The sequence below is a fragment of the Panthera uncia genome (assembly GCF_023721935.1).
Source record: "Panthera uncia isolate 11264 chromosome A1 unlocalized genomic scaffold, Puncia_PCG_1.0 HiC_scaffold_17, whole genome shotgun sequence".
Taxonomy (NCBI): domain Eukaryota; kingdom Metazoa; phylum Chordata; class Mammalia; order Carnivora; family Felidae; genus Panthera; species Panthera uncia.
In genome coordinates, this window is record NW_026057577.1 from 78,209,854 (window position 1) to 78,234,366 (window position 24,513).

The window sequence follows — 24,513 nt, forward strand, 5'->3', positions numbered from 1 at the left end:
TGTGACACAAGAGAATTCATGGCATCATTCTGAGCTTCTGCTTCTTATTTTTACTTCTAAAAGTGAAATTCCAATTTCTACTTTATGCTACCTACCCTGCTAGCTTGTTTCAAAGATTAAGTGCAATAATTTCATCTTAAGCACTCTGGAAAATGAAAAAAAAATTAAGACATAATAAATTTTTGTTCATTTATCCGATAAGTATTTATTGAATGAATGCCAGATGCAAGGCAAGGTGCCATGTAGAGAATAAGAGGCAAATAACAGACTTTTGTCTCTACCTTTCAGAAGGTTAAATGGAGCAGGGAGATAAGACACATGCTAATAACTAGACAGTGGAATGCTTTAAATGCAGTTAGTAAGATAGAGAACACTGGTGTTTCTGAGGAAGAACCCATTCCTGATGGAAGAGATGGGCCGTAGAGGATTGTTAGATTGATAGGGAGGAGAGACAGGAGTTGTGGATCAGGAAGTAGGTGTGGGATTTCATGAGGAAGAGACAGAAAGCTCAAAGGCCTGGAGGAGGGAAAGGATGAGGACATATTAGTGTGCCTCACCGGCTGTATGTACCTCATTAGCTGTATTTAGTTCATTGACTATGTAGCTCAAGGAGGTAGGTTTGACAAAGATGGGTTTATAGTGAAGCTGTGAAATCTGCAGTTGATTCCGTGGCTCACAAGGGGCCTGTTAAGATGTTGGATTTTTGTGGTAACCTGGTAAGAAAATGTTTTGTGATGACTCATTAAGGACACAGTGATGCATGAAATGATTAAAGAAGTGAGCAAGACACTGAAGTCAGGGAGACCTGAGACCACAGCACTATGGGAGGACTGATGGAGAAGGCTGCACTAGAGGGGCAACAATGGGACAGGAACAGAAAGGAGATAGATCACTGAAATTTGGCCCCTGACTGGACTTAAGGACAATGGGGAGTTACAACCCTTTTGCCATTGGAAGTGATACTTTCTTGTGATACTTTTTTTTTTCTTTTAATTAAATCAGTATGAATTTGTTTTAGTGAACTAATTTGAACCCAAATGCTAGTATAATCCCATATGCCACTGTCATTTTTGATTGTTTTTGTGCTTATAGTATGTTTAACTGAAATTAGGAAAAGGGTTGTATTAAGACCAGAGGAGCCAAGAACATTGCTCATCTGGGCTAGAAATTCAATGTAAATTATGAGGCAGAGCTGATTTGGGATTAAGGGTGTTTATATATATCATCAGAAAAGTGATTTGGGGGAGGAGGTCGGCTGGCTACTGTGGCTGACTATTAAGGCTTTAGAAATCCTGGCCGAACATCTCCTCATAAGTGGCACTTTAACCCCCATTTGCTTCTGAATCAGCACTTGCCAACATAAATTTACTTTAGTTTAAGAAATAGGGTTAGCTCAGGGCCTTGTTGAACACTAAACTTTGATTTAAGGATTACGGTGGTTGCATGGGAATTATATGAGATTGATCATACTTTGGTAGTCAAGGGGTGACTTCTTTGGGAAAAATGCTGTCTTTTGTTGTTGTTGTTGTTGTTGTTGTTGTTGTTGTTGTTTTTGGAAGAGTATTTTCACCTTCTAACTTTGTTTTTCTTTCAGTTTGAGAAATTATAATATTGTTGGTTATCTGTGAGGCCTTGGGATCTGCTAGGAAATAAGAAGTGGATTTTCTGATGTTTAGGACAAATTAAAGGGGTGTACAGTTATCCAGCAAGAATATGTCAGAGCTTGGTGGAGCTCATGCTGTCATTGGGTAGATTCTGTCCCTGATCCCAGCTCTGTGCTGTGAGTGGCTTAATATAGGTGTGTACTTCACAGGGCTTCTCTGTGAGATCCTCAGGGATCCAAGGAAGAGGTAGTGATTTTTGTACAAAGTTGTCAATTTAGGAAAGTGTTTATAATCTTCTCTAAGAAGGTGGTGAGATTGCACTGATTATAAAGTGTATTGGAGTGGCAAGAGGAAATAGAACACTGATGAGAAAATGATTTGTAGATTAAAAGGAGAATAAAAACTAAATGAAGCCTGGAGTTAGGGAATGGAAGTTGGAGAGATTACGCTTCTTTTCTGTAAAGTAGACATCTTTTAACTTTATTTTTTAATGTTTATTTATTTTAGAGAGAGAGAGACAGAATGCAAGCAGGGGAGGGGCAGAGAGAGAGGGAGACACAGAATCTGAAGCAGGCTCCAGGCTCCGAGCTGTCAGCACAGAACCCGATGCGGGGTTCTAATCCACAAACCACGAGATCATGACCTGAGCCGAAGTCGGATGCTCAACAGACTGAGCCACCCAGGTGCCCCTAAAGTAGGCATCTTTAATAAGACCCATAATCTGGCTACCTGGGGCCATTTGTCTCAGTGACACTTGATTTCTATTCCTGCTGGTGGTCTTCCATGTTGCGTTCAGCCCTTTGGTCGGAAATCTCTTGCTTTGGCCTTACTTTTGGATATACTGTTTTTTAAGCTGTACCTTTTTAAAAAATGTAACAAACTAGCTTTACTGTTGGACTATTCCTTTTTGATTGTCAATTTTCTACAAAAGTCCATTCACCTTCTCCCTTTTGTGTGTGTGTTGTCCAGATAGCCTTTATTTGCTTTTCCCATCCAATTCTGTTTAGACAGGTGGATCATCTTCCTGCTGAGAACTGTTTAAAGCAACCTTAAAATTGTCTGGCTGGCATATTAGGATATAGTCCACTAAAGCTGTCATTGGTCTTCTCTGAGAGCAAGTAGAATAGAATAACAAGTTCAAACACATTTTCCATTTTTTGAATTACAGTTGTAATTCATATCCATGGGTACGAAAAACACTTAAAAGTATAAAACTATTATATAAAGTAAAAATTGGAGCATACTCTCAGTCTGTAATTGGATATGTAACTTCTAGACATTTTCCAATGCATATTCAGGTAAGCAAACACATTTATTTTAAAACATGAATCACATATATAATATATATGTATATATGTGTGTGTGTGTGTGTGTGTGTGTGTGTATATATATATATATAACTATTGTCACTTATATCATGACACACTTTGCATATGTATTTACATTTTCATTTATATCATGATAAAGTGTGCATATTTTGCTTCTCAAACTGAGGATCTCAGGAAGAACAAGTGAAATGAAGGGAGTAATTCCATTTTGTTGGAAGGCTTTTTCATCTTACCAAAGTTAAGGAACCCTGAATTTCATGTTTTTTTGTGACAGCTGACTATTCTACTTTCACAATTCTCCCTAACCTCTACAAGCAGTGAAAAGTCCAACTTGTCAATGAGTATAAATTCTCTACATTATTCCGGGTTGTAAATCGGTGCTGTTGTATTCTATTTTACTATTTTTTTAAGCAGTATTATCGCTATGCATTTGTACACTGTTTACTCACAAGGGAAACATTAAAAGGCAGGCCGCACCTCATCTAGATTGAAATAGAGATAATAATAGTTTCTTTGAAGTAGCTTAGATGTAAGTATACTGTACAGAATGACAACCTTCATTTTTTATTGCGTTATGAATATCTTAAAGACGATCTGCCAAGTTACTTGTGTTACAATTACAGTATTTGCAGTAGAAAAATTAGACCAGGGTATTGTTTAAAAAACATGTCAATCCAATCTTCATGGAGAAGAAAACAATAGTTTTTATAGCACAGATGATAAATTGTATACTTATTAAAGCATCACATCTGATCGAATAAACATGGTATATCATTACAGATTCAGTCTGATGTTGAAGTGTTGTTATTTTAAGCAATTACTTTAAACCTGGTATTTTTTAAAGGGATTGTATTCCCACGAACGTGGGTGACAGATGTGGAGGAGGACAAATAGTTCAAAGGGAGATTTAAATTATGTGTAGTTTTAGGGAATGTTAGAAGTAGAAGTAATTCTGCGTGTGATAGAAGAGACTTAATCAAAAAGACTGTGTGGCAGTAAGACAGCAGATTTCTTCTGATTTTATCTGGGTGTCATAATTAGGCATTTCGCTGGAGGTGTTTCCTGGATAAGTGATGTATTGGCAAGGCTTTCCTGGAGCTTGGAGATAAATGGAACGGGCAGCTGCTGCCTCCTGGAGAAGTAAATAGAATCAGTTTTCATTGTTATCAGCACATTGACCTCCGAAGGCACAGATGTGAGCTTTCTTTTCAAATGGAATCAAGTATTCATCCTCAAGGAAAAGGATGTTTGTAATGCAATAATATTAATGCTCGTTAAGTGAGAAAACCATCTATGAATACTTACACTGTTGCTACCTGGGAGCATTATTTATTGACCTGTGACTTTGTCAGAGCTTCAGCTGTGAGATGAATATTGCTAGTGGAATCATGTAATGACATTTGTCATTAAAAAGTCGCGTCTCAATGAATAGATTCAAAATTCACTGAGTCCCCTTGCTCTGTGTCACATTTGCCGCTTCTGTGACAATCTTCACTTCCCACTTAGCAAATCTGAGCCTGGTAGCTTGAGCCCCAGGAAGTTGTTAAAGCAATTAAAGGCTTCTGTCTCCCAGCACATTGCTTGGTTACCATAGTATCCTCTGCCTCCAAGTCTCTCCTGATGATGTCAGTATGCATACAGGGGTTGTTCAGAGCTTTTACGTGGGGATGATTCACCCCGCAATAAAGCCCCTCTCCCGTTGCTCGGTTTCCAGCGCACTTTCAGACGTCCCTAGAAATGGAAGGTGAGTGCCTTGTTTTGCATATCAGAGAATTACTAAATGCCTCTATTATTCTGTTTTAGGTATGTGAATGGTTTCTTCTTTCTAAGATATACTAATAACTGAAATCATACTATATGGGAGCATTTCATCCAATTACCTGGAATAGACTTACAGTTTGTACTCAAAGTGTGTGTTTGTGTGTGTGTGTGTGTACGCATGTGAGATAGGCTTATAAAAATAACTGAATGCACAATGTAATGCTTGCTGCTCTCCCTGGTAAGCAGCATTAGCAAACACAGTAGGGCTTTTGATTACAAATTATTTGAAATACATAAATTCCCTAAAATATTTTGACAAGCGTCACTGTTTTTAAGTCTGTAAATTATATATTTTTATTGGTAGTTTGTATATTTTATCCAGTTTAAATATTAAAATTTTAAAGGTCAAGATGACATGGGCAGATACTAGAAAAGAAGGGCCAGGTTACATTGAGAATTTGCATTGTTAGAGAAATTAAAACTTCCATTATAGCAACAAAGATTCAGTTACAGGGAGATGTATGAAGAAGCTTCAAGTATATTAATAACTACCATTTCATACTTATGCTTTTAATGCTTTTCTAAATAACTCACAATTTGATAGTAAAAACAATGCTCCTATTGTCATGTTAAATGAAATTAGGGCTTTATAAAAGTTTTCCTTTAATGCATATTCATGCTTCTTAATGATAAGCCAGCTGAGTTCAGCTCTATGACAAGAATACTTTAGAACCACTTACAACATTCTCCTAGAAGAGCCATGAACAAACATTTCCCTTGAAAAGTTAGTTTTGTGTTTCAATTTTTCTACTATGGTATGCCTCTTCAATAGACAATAAATGATGACACACAAGGCAGGTTTCTTCCTCCCAGCCTGCTTCTGAGTCTCGATGCATTATGAGAGTTCCGTCCATATGACAAGATTAGTCTTGCATTTATTTCCTCTTCTTGATTTCCACAGGACTGGTTGAGTATGTCTATGCAGACCATGCTACTGTGTATAAATGAAGTTGGTAGGTGAAGGCAGTTTCTAATTAATTAATGGATAGCTTTGCAAGAGAAAGAAAGAAAAAGAGTAGAGTGGATGGAGTAGAGAGCCCCTCTCCCCCAATTTTAATGTAACTGAACCTTCATTGTGTGTGGAAGTAAACAGGTGGCTCTTTTGAGATGTGGGTCAATGGTTTAAATGGTTTAGTCCATTCCTAGAGAGACATTGATTAAAATTTTTGTTTTATTTTCGGAATCTTCTAGAATATACCCTCCTTTGTTTTTGTGTGATACTTAGTGGACTGGTGATACCCTTCACTCACCTTTCTACAGAGAATCTGTGAGAAATAGAGTTGTGAGGGAGTGTGAAAAAAAGGTTAAAAAATTTAAATTTAACTACTTGTACGTGAAGAATTTCTGTCTTAAATATCATAAATGCTTATTTATGAGTTCTATTCTGAAAACATGCTAAACTACTTTGACTTTTAATTACTTTATGTTTAGAATACTTAATCCTGTTCATGTGTTTGAAAATTTGCTAGTTAATTGCTATCCAAAAAAATTCCTGGGGCACTTGGCTGGCTTAGTCAATAGGGCTGTGGCTCTTGATCTCAGGATTGTGGATTTGAGCCCTGCATTGGGTATAGAGATTACTTAAAAATAAAATCTTTTTTAAAAAGTTCCTGAGAAGTAGAGAGATATTATGACTTATTTACATATTGAGATATGTATTACATATATTACATTTTTACATTACATTAATGTAATTAATAAATTACATTACATTAATATTACATTACATAATTACCTTACTACATATATTGCATAACTTAGATCGTGGTAGGTTAAATACTAAAGAAATTAAGTCAGTGTAAAGTGTTTTCATACTTTGAAAAATTCTTTTATTGAAAACCTCTTTCCAAATGCTTGTGTTAAAAACAAAACTTTTATATCCAGGCTATGTTCCATGAAATTTTTGCTCATTGTTGTATTAATGTTTTGGGTGATATAATTTAATCTATTGAGTAACTAACTGTAATTAAAAAATACTTCTGTAATTTTGAGCCCTTAATATAACCATGAAGATATTTTCCTGCTGACTTAACAGATATGGGTGGCAGTTTATAGAGAGTATGCTGTGAAGATTACAGTTTCTTTTATCCTTGAGTTAAGAAGTAATTCCAAGCAGTTTTAGGCAGGGGGTTTTAAAAATTGTCTTAGGAGAGTTTTCATTTTATTCTTTCATTTTATTCCTATGTCATAATAAGAATGTTTTAAGTTTGACAGATACTCAAACTTGTTCTTGCTCGAAATATGAAAATGGCAGGTCTGTAGAGTTTGCCATCATGAGACGATGGACAATGGCAGGAGAAGCATCACTTTGGTTGTCACCAGAAAGACAACAAGCTAAATGAAACTAGTATCCAAAAGAATTGGAAGAAGCTGTTTGGAGAAGATAGACCTGAAAATAAACATTCTTTTTTCCAATGAGAGAAAGCGGTTCAACTTGTAAGGGACTGGTTAAGTGCTTTGCCCCAATTTTTTTTTTTTTTGTTATTGTTTGTTTTGTTTTTTTGTTCTTTTAATGGCATAGCCAGGGCTAGAATCTGGACGCCCACACTCTCATAGGCCAGTTTTCATTATCATGGCAGCATTCTCCCTAGTTGGAGGTGAGCCCTTTTTCCTAGTCAACTTTTCAACCTACTTCTCCCCTGCAAAAGGAAGGATTACAACAATATAATAAGTAGGGAGTTTATTAGTTTTCATGTGTTGCTGTAACACATTTAGCCAACATGGTGGCTTAAAGAATACGGTATTTTATAGCTCTGTTGGTTAGTAGTCTGGCACAGCTCTCAATGGACTACAAAGTCAAAGTATCAGAAAGGCTACATTCCATTCTGGAGGCTCTAGGCGAGAATCCATTTCCCATCTTTTCCAGCTTCTACGAACTGCCTGTATTCTTTGGCTCATGGCCACTTTCCTTCCTCTGTACAGCTAGCAAATGCTGAAGGAATCCTCATGCAGCCATCTCTCTGGTTCTCTGCAATTGGGGCAGAGTCTCGACTTTTAAAGAATTCATATGATTAGATTAGGCTGATTTTATAACCCAGGATAATCTCTCCATTTTAAGGTCCTTAACCTTAATCACATCTGCAAAGTCCTTTCTGTCCTGTAAAGCAGCATATTTACAAGTTCTAGGGATTAGGAAAGAGGCATCTTTTGAGACCTTATCCTGCCCACCACAGAAAGCTTACAAAATGTATGGCTGATTTTATCAACATTAAATTCACACATTGGATATTTTTATTGACAACTATAAATTAAACTGGTGATTGCCTACAGACACTATGAAATTTTGACCTAATTCGGTGGGTGCAGCCATCCCCTGCATAATTAATGAGGAAAAATCAGATTAGAGAGTAGTGTTTCACCAATTCAAACATTTAAAACTCTGAGGTATGGATCTGAGCCTTATAAAGTGACACAATTCTCAGTTTAATATTTTTAGTGAACGGCTCATGTCAAATGAAGTTAATTAAACAAAACTGATTTGGGAATGCAAAAATTACATTAGTTACCTCGTATGTGAATCATCCTGGGTTTCTTTAGATACTGAAGGGTAATGGTGGGGCTGCCAGACGCAAAGGTGAGCCCTGGTAACCCTGAGTTTTGAATAACGCTGTCATTCATTGATCTGCCGTTAAGCCATTTGCGTCAAAAGACACAGCAGATGAATCTGACAGGTATGCCCTAACTGGTTTCCTAGGAAAGGCACAATATATTCCCACAATCAATAACACTAGACTTGAGGCCAACAGCTGCAAAAATAGTTTATTTTATTGTTCATATCCTGTGTTTATCATAGATTTGAGCCAATTCATGGCACATGTATCCATCCATACTAAGCATTAGGTCATTTATATCTAACAGTAGTTTTTAAAACTTCTTTGCTAAACACCAGTGGTAAAAGATGCAGAGGAGAGAGAACTGTAGCATATTACTTTTGGACAGAAAGCCTAAAATTACTTTTTGCTGTGGTTCTCTGAAGGAAAAGAATGGGAAGAAAATCAGCTATATTCTTTCTCATATTCCTTTTTATTTTTGGAATCATTTTCTAAGGAAAACTGAACACTACCTTACGACCCTTGCTTAGAAGACATGAGCTTGTGGAAGGCACATTTCTTTGCAAGAAGTAACTATGGGTCCTTTTGGTACTAGAGGGGTGCTATATAAAAGCATAATCTGATTTCATCCCATCATGGGATTTATTTTTCAATAAAAATATCATTATTAAAAGAAAGGTGTTATTTGACAATGAAGTTGAAAATAAAATCAGCTAAACAATTTGATAAACAACAAAATAGCTGTGCATCTGTAGAAAATATCTCTAAAAATTTAGTTGAAAGTTTCTTCATGCTCATATTAAACTCACTTCAATGTTTACTTTTATCAATAGTATGTGTTAAATGCTAATATAAATGAAGAAAACACAAACACTTTTAAACATTAAAAAAAATGTGTACACAATACTCAATACTGAATTCCCCAGCTATAGTACATTAGAGATTAAATCTCTTTGTTTCCTTAAAAAAAAAAAAAAAAATCATGGAGCAGCTGCCTTCTCTGATAGAAGAGACTATTTAATCTTTAAATCATTTTGAACTGGCTCAGTTGCTTTGCCGATCCTTTAACTTTGTTAAAAATTATCTTAAAAGCTTATCTTGAGAGAAATCAGAGATAAAGGAACTAATTAATGGAGATGAGAGTTTTGAGGTTCTGAATCATATGTGGTCAGTGAGTGGTGGATAAGGTGGAAGGAAACTTCAAAATCGAAACTTAAAAGATTGTTATGATTTCTCACAGACTGTTTTGAAAACCAGCTCGGTTTTATTTCTAGGGGGATTTTCTCAGGCAATGGGAGTAAAGGCAATCAGCAAAGAAAGGATGGAACTAGGCAGTTATCCTAAATCTTTCTTGTTCCAAAGCCTTTGTAGATCAGAGAACCACCACAAGCTCTACTCACTTTACTCACTGACCTTGCATTCCATTGTTTTCCTTTAATTGTTGCTTTAATTTGACTTCTGTCCTTAAAATAGGTGAGCCTTGCAAAAAGGAAAGCAATTATTGAAATTTTTATGAAGAAAGTTCTGTTATTTTAATTTGTGGAATGCCCCTGTTTCTGTCAATTTCCGCTATGGAAGCAAGATTCTATAACCATGGACCAATTTTTTTCATTAACTCCTTCTTTGGAGCGAGTATTAATGGAAATAAATGGTTCCCATTCTGCTTGCAAAATCTGTGGTGGGGCTGGGGGGCAAAGTCAGAGCAGCAGTACTTAAATGACAAAAGGCACAGGGAGAGAGTCTTGCCATCTTCTGTCAGGGGGTTGCAGTGAGGAGGGCAGCACAAGACCAGCCAAGAGGCTGGAAAGCTTAGCACCACTTCTCATGCCTGGTTCTTATTGTATCCTAGATGACTTTACAACAAGTAAGCCTATGTTGGGGGTTAGGAGGTTGATTCCTGGGATTTAGCCACAGTCATGCTAGAAAATAGAGCTGTTCTCAGGTGCTTTCTTCCCGTTCCAAGGGTGTTGGAGAGGGGAGGCAATTGCAGACCATCATGCGGCCTTCAATATTCCTAAGTAAGGGAATGAGCTCACCAATGATTTAGCTAAATTGAAACCTTCTGTTACCAAATACATACCACAAGTTAAGTTTAAAGTTTTCCCTAGAGTCTTAGGAGAGACAGTGACAGATGAATGTAACTTACCAATTGGAATATTAGAGTATGACAGGAGTCAGGTGGCATTGTTTTCCTTTGTTGGCAAAGGTCAGTCTTGTCCTCTTCAATCAAAGTGCAATCTCAGTGATTACTATTGAATGCTGTCATGTGCATGGTGGTGCACTAAACACAATGCAGAATTAATCAAAGGACGATGTGACCTTGTATTTCAAGGAGTTTCCGCTGAAAGAGGAACTACACATGGACAGTAACTTTCTTATCACTTAATAACCCATATTGTCTTATTTTCATAGTTATTTTTACCAAGTGGCAAGTTCCAGTTGGAATTTGATAAAGTCATTTTATTTACATTCTACTGAAAAGTAATGTTTTTAAAAATGGTAAACGAGGGGCGCCTGGGTGGCTCAGTCGGTTAAGCGGCCGACTTCGGCTCAGGTCATGATCTCATGTTCCGTGAGTTCGAGCCCCGCGTCGGGCTCTGTGCTGACAGCTCAGAGCCTGGAGCCTGTTTCAGATTCTGTGTCTCCCTCTCTCTGACTCTCCCCCATTCATGCTCTGTCTCTCCCTGTCTCAAAAATAAATAAAATGTAAAAAAAAAAAAAAAAACGGTAAATGAGTTGATGTATTTACTTGGTGGCAGACTTATTGTTATGCTGTTAAGCATTTTATCCTCCCACCTTTTTGGTCCTACTTGTCTGACTTAAAAATTTTTTTTTTGATATTTCTTAATTTTTGAGAGAGAGAGTGAACAGGGGAGGAGCAGAGATATAGGGAGACAGAATCAGAAGCAGGCTCTAGGCTCTGAGCTGTCAGCACAGAGCCCAATGTGGGGCTCGAACGCACAAGCCACGAGATCATGACCCGACTGAAGTCGGACGCTTAACCAACTGAGCCACTCACTTGCCTGACTTAAAACTCACATACTTTCTTTGTGTTTTTTCTGTTGTAGAATGTCTTTCTCTTCCTTATTACCCACACAAGTAACATGCACATGCTGACATACATGGAGTTACTTCACAATGAATGCTTCCTATGTCAGTCCTTCTCTTTACTCTTGTTTGCTTCTTCCTTTAGGCTCCCTATAATATTTAATGCAAGCAGCCCACCTCCTGTTTATGGGATCCCTATGGAGTGTAAAGCATCATGCTACACTTGGAGGCCTCTGCCTCTCCCTTTCTCCCGCTGCAGAGCCTTGATTGTATAGTTATCAGTCTCTTCTGTGGGTGGAAGGCACGTAAAATTAAAGGAGAGACAGGGCAGAAGGAAGAGGCATGACTGGTTCTAGAGAAAAGAAATTGAAGGTCGATTTTGTAAACCAGGAAAAGGAACTGAGAGCACTGATTGTGTTGAGACACTGGAGTCTTGTTAAGTTGATAGGACAAGGTAAAGAAGCAGCACCAGCAGAATTATTTTGACTGTTTCATAAGGCGTTTTATGGTGAGGAAAATGGATTGCAATATTTGCACATTGAAACTTCTGCACTAAGTTACCAGTGTATCCTTTTCAAATGGCTAACACCCAAGTGCAAAAACCTCAAAACCTTACATTTCTTAGAGATCACCTCAACTATTCTGTTACCCTGCCCATTCTCTGGCCATCATTTCTCAATCTTGGGTGCTAAACTTGGAAAGTGAATTCTTTACTTACTATTTAGAAACAATGTGTGTTTTCTAAATGAAACTTAAAGAGCCCAAGATTTTTTTTATGCCAAGAAGCAACATATATTAGGCTTGATAATAGTTATCTAGAATTGCCTCCTAATATGTTAACTCTATGAGGACTTTCCAGTAAAATTGAACCATTGTTGAAAGACTGATTGTGCAGAAACAATAGCCTGAAATTTGCCCAGACGTAGTAAAATGTTGGAAGTTGAAGAAGAATTGATTTTTCTTGTCGTTGTATTTTTCACTATAACAATCTCCTATATTGATTTGGTTTACAGTCTATGGTCTTTTTGTGTCCTAGCAGATAACTCACTGGTTATCTGCCTGAAGTTTCAGTGTTTGGGATTTTTTCATCTTTGCAGTAATGTCAAAGAAATGTAGTGGTTAGTAGTTTTTAAATGCGAAATTTGGCAAAAAGAAAAAGCATCCTTCATGAAAGTGTTCACTGAGGAATTTTTACTTAGGCTTCATGACACCCAGTAATTATCAGATTGCAGTTACTTTTCAGAGGTGTTTACCCTGAGTTGAAGTTTTCACCAATCGATGATTTGAATCATGAATTAACTTTCATGTTAATCCATTGATTTACCTCAGCATTCAGTATGCCAGCTTGTGTAAAATTACTATATTGTTGCTAGGCACGTATTTTTAATTCGTTGCTGCAAAAGTTAATACTGGGCTCAGACAATCCCTGTTTTAAGAAACTTACATCAGAGTGGGAGAGAGAACCTGAGAACATAAGGCTATGATTCTACCCTCATACACCGTCTTTCTTTGCCCTCCTACACAGCAGAATGCTCAAGTGTGGTTGTTGAATTTTTCTGCAGTTCATTTCCTCCTGGTCTGTCTTGAACCCACTTCTTTTGGAGCCCCCTTCTCCACCAAACCTGCTCATGTCAGGACCGTGACTCCCTTTCAAGTCAATACCTTGGTCAGTTCTCAGTTCTCCTTGTATGTTACTTGAAGTATCTTTTGAAAAGGTGGTCATTTTCATTTTCTACTTCTACAACTACCACATTCTTTTTGTTTTCTTTCAACCTAACTTGCTGTCCTTCCCAGTCTTGTTGGCTGGTCCTTCACCTCCTTAGAGCTTAGGACTCTTTACAGTCCTCCTTACTCTAAATGTTGGATATCCTAGGGTGCAGTCCTTGGTCCTGGTTTCTTTTCTGTTGAAACCCAGTTTCTTAATGATCTCATACATTTTCTTGCCTTTAAATTCTATCTAACATTGACAGTTTCCAGATTCATAGTAGTGATCAGAACCTCCCTCTTTAACTCTAGATAACATATTCCACTTGGGGAGTCTAATAGGCATCCTAAATGTAATATATTCAAAACTTCTGATCATCCCCCTGTGTCAGATACTCTTCCTATAGTCTTTCCTCTATCAAATATCCCAGAAATGATCAATGTTAATTAACACTTTGACATATGTCTTTCCAAGCTCACGTGTGTGTGTGTGTGTGTGTTTCTCATTGCTATTCATGAGATCGTTTTGTATATACCATTTTTTCCTCTGATCCTTCCCTACCCACCCCCTGCCCCACTTTACTATGAACATGTTTTGTATACTCTTGAATGTTCTTTGGGAATCTTGCTTTTAGTAGCTATTTGGTTGTACCATAATTTATTAATGACTCTTATGAGTGAATATTGGATTGCCTCCCATGACTTGCTATTATAATTTAAACTATAACTAGCATCCCCATTACATCTAGTATCCGTGTTACAAAAGGAAAGAAAAAGCCACTTAATCATTTTAGTTCTGCAAGATCCCAATATGGTAGCCACTAACCATATGTGGTTTTTGAACACTTAAATGTGACTAGACTGAAGTAAATGTGCTGTAAATGTAAAATACACACCAGAATTCACAGAATTTGAAAAAAATACAATATCTTATTAATAATTTTTATATTGATCACTTATTGAAATAGTATTTTGTTTTATTGGGCTAACTAAGATATACTTTAAAAATTGATTTCATCTTTGTCCTTTACTTATTAAAATGTGACTATAAGAAAATTAAAAGTGGGGCGCCTGGTGGCTCAGTCAGTTAAGCCACCAACTCTTGATTTTGGCTCAGGTCATGACCCCAAGGTTGTGTGTGGGATCGAGCCCTGCGTCAGGCTCCGTGCTGATCATGGAGCCTACTTGGGATTATCTCTCTCTCTCTCTCTCCCTCTGCCTCTCCTTCACTCATAGGCTCTCTCTCAAAATAAATCACTAAACACTTAAAAAAAAAGAAATTAAAAGTTAACATGTGTGACTTACACTATGTTTCTTCTGTTGGACAGTGCTGTTTTAGTAGCTCGGGTCAAAAACCTTGGAGTCATCCTTTTCTCCTCTCTTCCTTTTCTACTACTTATCCTGTGAATGCTACCTAGAAGCTGACCACTTTCCCCACATTTGCTACTGCCACTCAGATCCAAGCTGTCATTATTAACTCTTGCTTAGATTCTTGCAACAGGCATTTAACTTGTCTCCTGACTTTTACAGTCTAATTTCAATATATTGGCCTAGGTCATTGTTTTAAAACATGTCAGATCGTGCCTCTCCTCTTCTCAAAACCTTCCAGTGGCTTCTTGTATTCAGGGTAGAGGTTAAGTCCTAAAAAAGCTGGTCTCCATCTACCCCTTGGACTGTATTTCTACACTCTCCCTGTGGTGAGCCAAACTTGTTGCCCACCTGAGGTCTTTACATTTTCTCTTACAGCACCTGGAGTGCTCTTCCTCCAGTTATCTGCCGGGCTGTACCTTCACCTCCTTCAGGTATTTGCTTCTTTGTGAAATTTTCCATTAACACCCTATTTAAAATTATCAGCCTGTCCCGCCCAACTGTACCCAATAATCCCTAATTCCCTTTCTCGATTTTTTTTTCTTAGTGCTTATCATCTAACATATTTTTCTTATCGCTTGAGTGATTTTCTGTCTTTCCCCACCAGAACATAAATTCCATGAGGGCAAGAACCTTTGTTTTATTCACTGCCATTTCTTGAGCTCTGAAAACAATGTTTAGCATATATTAGGGGATAGATAACTATTTGTCAAATGGATGAGTAAATGAACTTATTAGCACTACAGGTGCTCTAAGGACTTGAAGTGAAAGATTATAGGTGTTTCGTGAGATAAGACAACTGCTGCTTTCTTTACTGAAATGAACTAAAAGGAGGTAAGATTGGGTAATCATGGTGGGGCATTGTTAGAGAGGACCTTAAATCCTAGGTGGAGGGATCTACATTTAACTCAGTGGACTATTAGGAGCCATTCAAATTCTTTAAGTAGAAACACAATAGACTGACACTTACTTTAATCCTGTAGGTAAGAGAATAGATAGATGGACAGAGAGACAGTTGATGAAACAGTGCATAAAAGAATAATTGATTATATCACAGAGAGACCAGAGACAAGAAGACCAATTGAATGGATAATGAGGTCATGCAGTTGAAAACTAAGGACTTGCTACAGGAACCTACAGGTTTTGACAACCAATTGTATGTGATAAGGGAGGAATAAAAAGATAAAGATGACTGTTCTTTAATCCCCAATGGCAGCCTTGATGGGAAGGTAAGAAGAAATGGGGAATCCTGAAGGAGGCAAATTTTGAGGGAAATAAGTGATTTCAGGCTAGGGAAATCTTAAGCTTAAAGAGATATGAATTCATGCAATGTTTTCATGCGCATTTCAAGTTTCTTCAATGATGAGAGCACATTTGACCAAACTTGGGAGCTTGCTGCCCCTTAAATTCATGCTATGAAGATGTTCTGGGAAAGGTAGTAGAAGGATGACTCTGCTTTTATTAGTATTTGCCAATGGAAATATAGTGAACTCTGCTTTAGATTCACATATTGCAGAAACATTAATTATTCCCAAATCAGTCTGGGCCTAACAACAACCTGGAGTATTGGTGAAAGAGATAATGTCTAGTGTAGAGTGTTTGCTTGCTGCTAATTAGTAGTGTTGGGATTGGCATGTTTGGAGCAGTCATTAGGACTGAAACTGAATTATTTTAGTCATGTTTGCAAAGAAAGTCACAGAATGCATTATGAATTACTTTGTGAAATTACATTTTCTGACTTCATATAGTCTTTAAGAACTGAAGTTTGCATGTCCTTGCTCATTCAAAATGTTTCTGTAGTATAATCAAGGAGCTTTAAGTAAAGTTGTTTTACATGCTATGCCAGTGTTTGTGGGCATCATAGATAATCTCATTAATTTCTTCTGGGTATTTAAGGATAGATTCAAATTATTGACCTCACCAATGGGTTTATCTCTTATTTTTGATTTTTGGTGACATGTCTTTTTTTGAAGTTATGACTCTACTTCAGAGGTAGCTTGTTAGATGGTCTTCCACCTAAAACATAAGTTGCAGTAAAAGCTCATAAAACTTCCACCAGGCTAAACTTTTAACCACTATACAAGAAATGAAGAGGTTTATGTATCATTAGCAACCGTCTGTTTCTGGAACTGATTTGATTCATTCGACAGATATTTTTTGCAAATCCACTATGTGTCAATACTATTGATCTACCAACAAAAATTCCTCCCTTTATGGAGTCTGTATTCTAGTTGTGTAAAACTGACAATAAACAAATAATTAAAATATATTGACTGTTTGAGTATGGTTAGCACCGATAGAAAAATAACAAAGCAGGCAGTAGAGGTAGGGAGTGATGAAGTGTTTGTGGTTGGGTTTGCAATTCTATTTTGAGTGGTCCGAGAATGACTCACTGAGGGTCATGGTTGAACCTTTGGAGGTGACAGATGAAAAAACAAGGTATCGAGGGGCCTGGGTAAAGAGTGTTTAAGCCACAGGGAAGAGCAAGGGCCTAGGCCTTGGGTGTGTGCAGATGTGTTTGAACAACAGCAAGGAAGTCACTGTGTCTGGAATGGGGTAAATGAGGGTGAGTAGCTGGGGATGAGGTCAGGTAGGTAATGGGGACAAGATGGTGCAGGGCCCTTTTAGTCCCAGCAAGAGCAGAGGCCAGTGGGAGTTTTGAACATGGGAGTGACTTGGTCCGATTTGCCTTTCTTAAAGCTCACCCCGGCCAATGAAAGGAAATGATCAGTTGGGAGGAACTGTGGTAACCTTGGTGAAAGGTGCTAGGGACCAGAGAGCAGTGGAGAGATATTCTGAATATACTTTGAAGATGGAGTGGAGAGAAAGGATTGGGTATGAAAGAAACAGAACTGGGGATGACTCCAAAGGTTTTTGATCTGAACAACTGGCAAGATAGAGTATCTAGATAGAAGATTATAAAACATTGTGTAATATTTCCTGGTTGTTTGCAATGATGCATAAAATAGTTTACTTTAGTTGGTTTTTGGTAGCCTGGAGTGATTTTTTTAGACTCCAAGGTTATGAATATCGAAGAATTTCCTTTCACTCACCTGTCACTTCCTAATATTCCTCTTTTTTACTCTTAATTTAAAATTTTCACCTTTGTCATACATAAGGAATCTATTATTTCCTGAACCTTATATCCATTGCTGTAATGGATTATAGCTGCCTTCTCGCCGTTTTATTTAATTGGATGACAGGCTGCAATTATAAATCTAGCAAGTCAGGGGCGCCTGGGTGGCTTAGTCGGTTGGGCGTCCAACTTCGGCTCAGGTCATGATCTCATGGTCCGTGAGTTCAAGCCCTGCATCGGGCTCTGGGCTGACAGCTCAGAGCCTGGAGCCTGTTTCGGATTCTGTGTTTCCCTCTCTCTCTGACCCTTCCCTGCTCATGCTCTGTCTCTCTCTGTCTCAAAAATAAATAAATGTTAAAAAAATAAAAATAAAAAAATTTAAAATAAAAAAATAAAAAAAATAAATCTAGCAAGTCATATACATTTTCTTGTATGGAGGAGAAAAAAAAAAACCTTTGATGTGGCAGTATAACAAAGAGTATAATGTATTTTGTGCTACTCCACATTTAGTAAGTTGGCCTAATAAATACTTTGTTATATGGAGAACGTATTTCCTTAAAAAATAATCATGATTTTTTGGAGCAGGGAAAAGGAGTTGGGTGATGTGGTTTCTAGTCTTCTAAGAATTTAAAGTTAAAAAAAAAAAGGAAATAAAAACATCTAGTTATTAAAACATCTCATTGTTTGGTGTTGGATTGGTAACCTAGTTACCTTTTATATGTGGATGAGGTAGCATTTGATTGAGGATCAAGGTTCTGATAATTATAAAATGGTGGTGATTTTAGGGTGATAATGGTGATCTGTGATATATTTCTAAAAGTTTTGTGTTTTTAGAACATTTTGAAAGTGTTTCTCTTAGTATACTCATTATCTGTGTCAAGGGACTCTGATAGTGAATTGATATCTGAATTCCATAGCAAATATGAAAATTGGCTCAAGGCAAGACCATTTCTTTACCAATGCTGTGAAAAGGTAGCATATATTAACTGTCTTGTCATTACTTGTTCTGGGGATAAAACTGAGAAAAAATATGAGAAGGTAGGTATCATTAAGGGTGGGTGATAATTTGGATAAGAAAAAATAAACTGGATTAGCAAAAGTTACATATGATTGTATAAACATTTTTGGTTATTTAATGTAAAAGGAAATAGTTCTTTACTTGATCAAGAATAATTCAATGAATAATTTTGAAGAAACGTAATTCTTCAATTAGTTATAAAAATAAACCAAACTTTATACAGTCCCACTAAGAGCAGCCATTTCTGTCCGATTTCAGCCTGCTTAGTTCTGAAATCTTCTTTCCACCCTGTCTCCTCTTAAATACTCACCCCTCTTCCTCCCTCTCTCCCCTTTCCTCTTCACCTTTCCCCTACTCCTCTTCCTGCTAAACTGCTACCCACTTCATTTTCCATGTATTTTGAAACCTGCTTTAAATCTAAGACTATTCTGTAAAAAGTCACCAATAATTTTCAAATGGCTAATTGTAATGGGTCCCTTTTAGATCCTATGCCAAATAATCTCTTGGTTGCATTTGACCTGTAGATCACCATTCCCAAGAGATAAGTAGGCAGGAGGGAACATTATGAACTGTCAGGTGTCCCTGCCTTTCTGCATGCTGTCCCCCCCCATTTGATATGTCTTCCCCCACTTCTGCCTTATTTGTCTCAGTGAAAGCATTTATCCTTCTGAAAGTCCCCCTGAATCCCAACAAGATTACTCTTTCCCTCCTCTCTGCCACCATTCATGTACTTTATTTATACGTCTCATTACATGTTTTTGTTTTGCCTTCAGGTACTTACGGTGTTGGCCACTTAGCTAGACTCTGAGATCCTTTAGGGCAGGGGCCATCTTTATTCATCTTTACTCCAACCCAGCATATAATAAGCACTTGATAAATGCTTATCGGATGAATGAAATTATTTTGTCATAATGCACATTTAGAGTTTAGAAATCCTTTTACTGTCATTACTTGTGTATGTTCCTATAGTTTCTCAAACTTCAAAACGTAACTAAAACTTTGAGGTCGCTGTGAATCCCTGAAGTTACTCTATAATCCTTGATGCTAAATATTTGGTGCTAGTGAGAGGTGGCAGGGAAGACTGAGTTGGGAGAATACAAAATGTTAAGGCAAAAGAGACCTCTTTCCCTTTAATCCCTCCCTATACTCTTCTTGCTTGCTTACCCATCCCAGTCATGGGGAGCCCCTGAACACATCCAGGGTGGAAGTGCAAAGTCCAAGTCCTGTCTGTACTTCTACACTTCCTGTCCACATGGTGATGAAATAAGGTGAGTCCCAGAATGAACTCATTTACGAGAATAATAGCACGATAACCAAACAGCCTAATATCATTTGGGAGAAAATGAACGGGGTGTCTGTCACTTACCAGAAACGTTTTGCAAGCTCTGGTATTTCTCTTACTGACATGAATTTTTATAATAATCTAAAGATATATTAACAAGTATAATATATACTATGTAATTACAAAAACACAATAATATAAATTTGCATATTACAATAAATGAGATTTTCTCATTTTATTGAATTTTAGTAGGATTACTCTTTGGTGTCCAGAATATTTGGATCATATTTTACTTTTCAATGATTACCTCTTTTGTGTATATAATTCTCTCATGCACATTAGAATTGCCTTAGAAAAAGAGTATAACATAAAGCTGAGGTAAAATAGAAATATTTTTGAGAAGATATTCACACTATCACTAGATTTTGTTCTTAATTGACAGTGCTCTTTTTTTTTTCTAGTACATGGCAATTTCTACTTTAGTTTTTGAAAGAAATTACGTGTTATGTCTCTTGTACTCTATGAAAATGTGCAGCTCTGGCAGTTACACTGGATGGTTTTGCTGTAGTAATTAAAACACAGATGGAGCTCATTTCTTTCCCAAGTGTTTGATTGGCAGATAGTCTGTGATCAACGCTTCCCTCAGCTGAACATGTCAGCACCATCTGCCTTCAGTCAGCTTGGAGAGGGGGGTCGCAGCAGAATTTCCTGATCATCACATGAGCCAGTTTAAATAGAGTATATTCCTCTTGCTGAAGCCACCAAATGACTTATGTAAAGTTACGTATAATATATAAGGGTTTTCAAGACAGTTGGTTTGCAACTTGATGAAATATTCATTAATTAGTATATGTTTTTTAATTCACCACTTCCTTCCTCTGCTTAAAATATTTGGAGCATAACATAAAGTCACCATACCTTACAAAGTTAAAATTTCTAAACAAATTGAGCTGATGGGGCGTTTTGTTTTTAGCGAGGTTATTAGAGATGATTTTAAATCAGGGTCCTGTGTTTTGAACTATTAGTGCAAGCACTAGTTACAAATAAAAATTCTTCAGTATGCTGTCTCCTAAACCCAACACAAAAATCATTTAGAAGAATATGCTAATTTTAAAAAATTGTGTATTTATAACTGTTAGAAATAAATTATGATGAATGGTGCTTATTTAGATATCAGGGTAAGAAATGGATAGAAATTTATGCTCATCCAATTTTGATGCAGCCGAATGAATGGGGGTTGATTGTTATGTAGAAAACATACATTTAAGGCATTGGAAGCACCGAAATAAGGACATTTTTTAAAAAGAAGAAAAATATAGTTATTTCATATTCCTGGAAATGTATTTTGGAATCTATGATACTTGTGCAAACAGATAGTCTAGATTTGTAAAGACTGCACATGTATTCATAATAACATGAATTCTTTTTTTTATTAAAAAAAATTTTTTTTTAATGTTTATTTATTTTTGAGACAGAGAGAGACAGAGCATGAATGGGGGAGGGGCAGAGAGAGAGGAAGACACAGAATCGGAAGCAGGCTCCAGGCTCTGAGCCATCAGCCCAGAGCCTGTCGCGGGGCTCGAACTCACGAACCGTGAGATCGTGACCTGAGCTGAAGTCGGACACTCAACCGACTGAGCCACCCAGGCGCCCCACATGAATTCTATATATAATTAAATAATGGAAAACTGATTTGACTTCCCCCTTCCCTGTCCAAATGGATACATAGTTCTCAGTGCCAAATGAAAAACATGGTCTACCGCACTTGTGGGGGCAAGTGAATGAAGGAGACTGTTGCTCACAGAATGTTAGCACAAAGAATAAAGGAGTTGGATTGAAAATCATTCTGAAGAACGTGGAATACACTCATTGCTCATGGTTCCTGTGGAAACCCACTTACAGTAAAGGGCAAGTGACTTTGGGGACTCTGACAAGCATTTGAAGATTAAATTGGTAAAGGTAATCACTTACCAGTTGGACGGAAAAATACGATGAGTTGTGGAAGGGAGAATACAGAAAAGAAAGAAAATAATTATGTATGTATAGAAATCTATCATCTTCTATTACCAGAAACTTTTAAAGATAAAACTTTGGATTAGTTTCTCATTTTGTTTGAATATATAATCACCTCTGTTCAAGCTTGCAGTGTTTCCAGGCAAAGAGTAGGGGTGGGAAAGAAGAAAAGTTTTAATTTTAGTTACGTAAAATGCATTTTAGTTTATGTAGAAAACATTTATCCCAATGATCCTACATTCTCTGAAGGGGAAGGATGGGAATAATTTTGATTTAACAAAACAGATTAGGATAAGAACCATAAGCAAAGTGCTGCAGAAATTCAGAGAAAGGAGTTTCCAAATTGAGAGGCACCCCAGAGCACCTGAACATACAGTCATTTGCTTAAATTCTCCTTCTGTAACTTACCTTGTCTCCTTTCCCAACCTGTTTCTTCTTTCTGTGACAGTTTTATTGTGTGTCAATATTTTCTATATAGTTTACGTTTGCCAATATCCATCTCATTATGATTATCTATCTAGTGTGGATCTCCAGAGAACTTTGGCAGATGTCACTTGGCTAATAACAACCAACATTTATTGAAGACTTCGTGTGTGCCTGACAGTTTTCTAAGTACATTCTTAGTTCATTCCTACAGAAACCCTATTATTATTCATTTTGCAAATGAGGAATCCCATAACCCAGCTAATCCAGTAGAGGGATTGAGATTACTGTGGGAAGATGGGCTCCAGATTACTGTTCCCTAGTGCCATTTTAGACCCACCTGGCTCCTAGAAGTGTCCTGCGTGTGAAGAGTACATGTCCCCTCCAACCTCATCCTCTCCAGATTAAACCCAAGAAAGGGCAGCAGAGGAGACTGAGAAGATGGTGTCACAATGAAGTGTTAAACTGAAAAGAGGGAAAAAAAGCTGAGAAGGGCATTTACGTTTGGGAGAGACTGAGCAGAGGGCAGACTGCTCTAGACATGCACCCATGACTGGTATGGACTCCCTGCCATGGTTGCCCACCTGGCTTCCTCCTCATCCCAGTGTCCAATGTGTATCCCCCCCACTCATGTCCAGTCCAAGTGCTGATGGACAACCGAGAGACAAGGGGAGGAAAAGTGCTTCTTAGGGGAAAAGACGTTTCATCTCATTAATTATTTTTTTCCAGTTAAAAGAGATTTCTGAGCACCTGGACAAGGTGTTGAATGGGATGTGGAAAAGTGAATCTTTTACTTCAAACATGATAGAAAGTGTACTGGCCTGAGAGAACGTGAGTTCCCTTGTCTTAGTCCCAGGATTTATGCTAACTTTCTGTTCTTCGTTTTCTTGTTCATGTGAGGGAGTTGGGTCACCAGTTCTAGAGTCCCTACTAGCTCTGAGAAAAGTTGGTGATGATAAGGAGCTTACAGTTTAGCTGAGCAGATATGAGGCCTGTCCACACAAAGTTAACTACAAGGAAAACTTAAAAATGGGGAAAGAGATACGAAGAGAGGTTCCCCCTGGTGGCGTGGGGATTGGTTGGACTAGAAGTTCCCTACTGATGTGGTGATGGCACAGGTGTATAATTCATTAAAATTCATTGAATTGTATATTTAAGATGTGCATTTAATTCAAACAGAGCAAAGAAAAAAAGATGTGATATATTTTTTTAAAGTATCTCAAATCAGTGTAGAAATTCCATATAACAAACTCTAGGTATGGTCTAAGGGTTTAAGAAAGGTGCTATATCAGGAAGGTGGAGGGTCAAATGTGATAAATATATAAAAGATAGCCCAGTAATAGACCCTGCTTTTTTGTGTGCGATAAAATACTATTTTGCTTCCCTTAACTATTTTCATTTCTTTTTCTAAAGATTTTTTATTATTTTTAAGTAATCTGCGTACCCAGCATGGAGCTTGAACTCACAACCCCGAGATCAAGACTTTCATGCTCCACTAACTGAGCCAGCCAGGCACCCCAACTGTTTTTATTTCTTAAGATAGTTTTTAGACTATTACATTTTTTTTTCTTTTTCCTTGTCTTTTTTAAGTTGCGTCACATTTTTCTTTATCCTTTCTTTAAAAAATTAGCTCTGCTATTTCTTCAAATTTCCCTCAGTTTTTTTTTTTTTTTAATATGGCAGTTATTGTGTGAGTCTGGCATGTCTAGACAGTTCCTGGCACATAGTTAACACCCCGTAAATATTGGTTACACAAACCAAGTTTATATCACTATAATTGTTTCGCCAATTAAACAATCACCTACATTTTCACCCCTTTCCTAAAGAGATGATGCATTAAGGTATACTTTGGGCTGTTCCTTTAAAAACTTTTTGTTCTTATTTAAAATTTTTATCCAAAAAGGTGTTTTTTTTCTTTTTTTTAATCTTTGGTTAAAATCTTAAACCATTATTTCATTGTCACCTTTCACCTAACTTACCCATGCATGCCAACAGCAAATTGAGTGACGTTGATCGAAATTTTTGTTGTTTTTGTTATATCCAAGTGTATAAGTTAAATAAGTGGTTGGCAATACATGATCTGCTATTACACGACACCAGGATTCAAAGATAATATAATTAAAAATGCATTTTACTAAAATGTCTTGCATTTAAACAAGATGAGGAAGATTGGAAGAGAAGGAATAGGTGAAAGAAGTCGGAATAATGCATAGCTTAAGAGATGAAGTATTAAGCATGGAAAGAAGCAAAAGAGAAGGGAGGGCAGCAGTTCCTGCC

The 24,513-nt window shown here is 37.2% G+C and overlaps 1 long non-coding RNA gene across 2 annotated transcripts in view; it reads left to right on the forward strand.

Moving 5' to 3' along the window:
- LOC125934342 (uncharacterized) overlaps nucleotides 1-8,875 on the forward strand; it is a 44,031-nt gene extending 35,156 nt beyond the window's left edge. For both annotated transcript variants that reach the window (XR_007461335.1, XR_007461336.1), the window contains one exon: nucleotides 5,655-8,875. This is a non-coding gene — a long non-coding RNA (uncharacterized LOC125934342). The remainder of the gene's footprint in view (nucleotides 1-5,654) is intronic.
- Nucleotides 8,876-24,513: the final 15,638 nt, after the last annotated feature.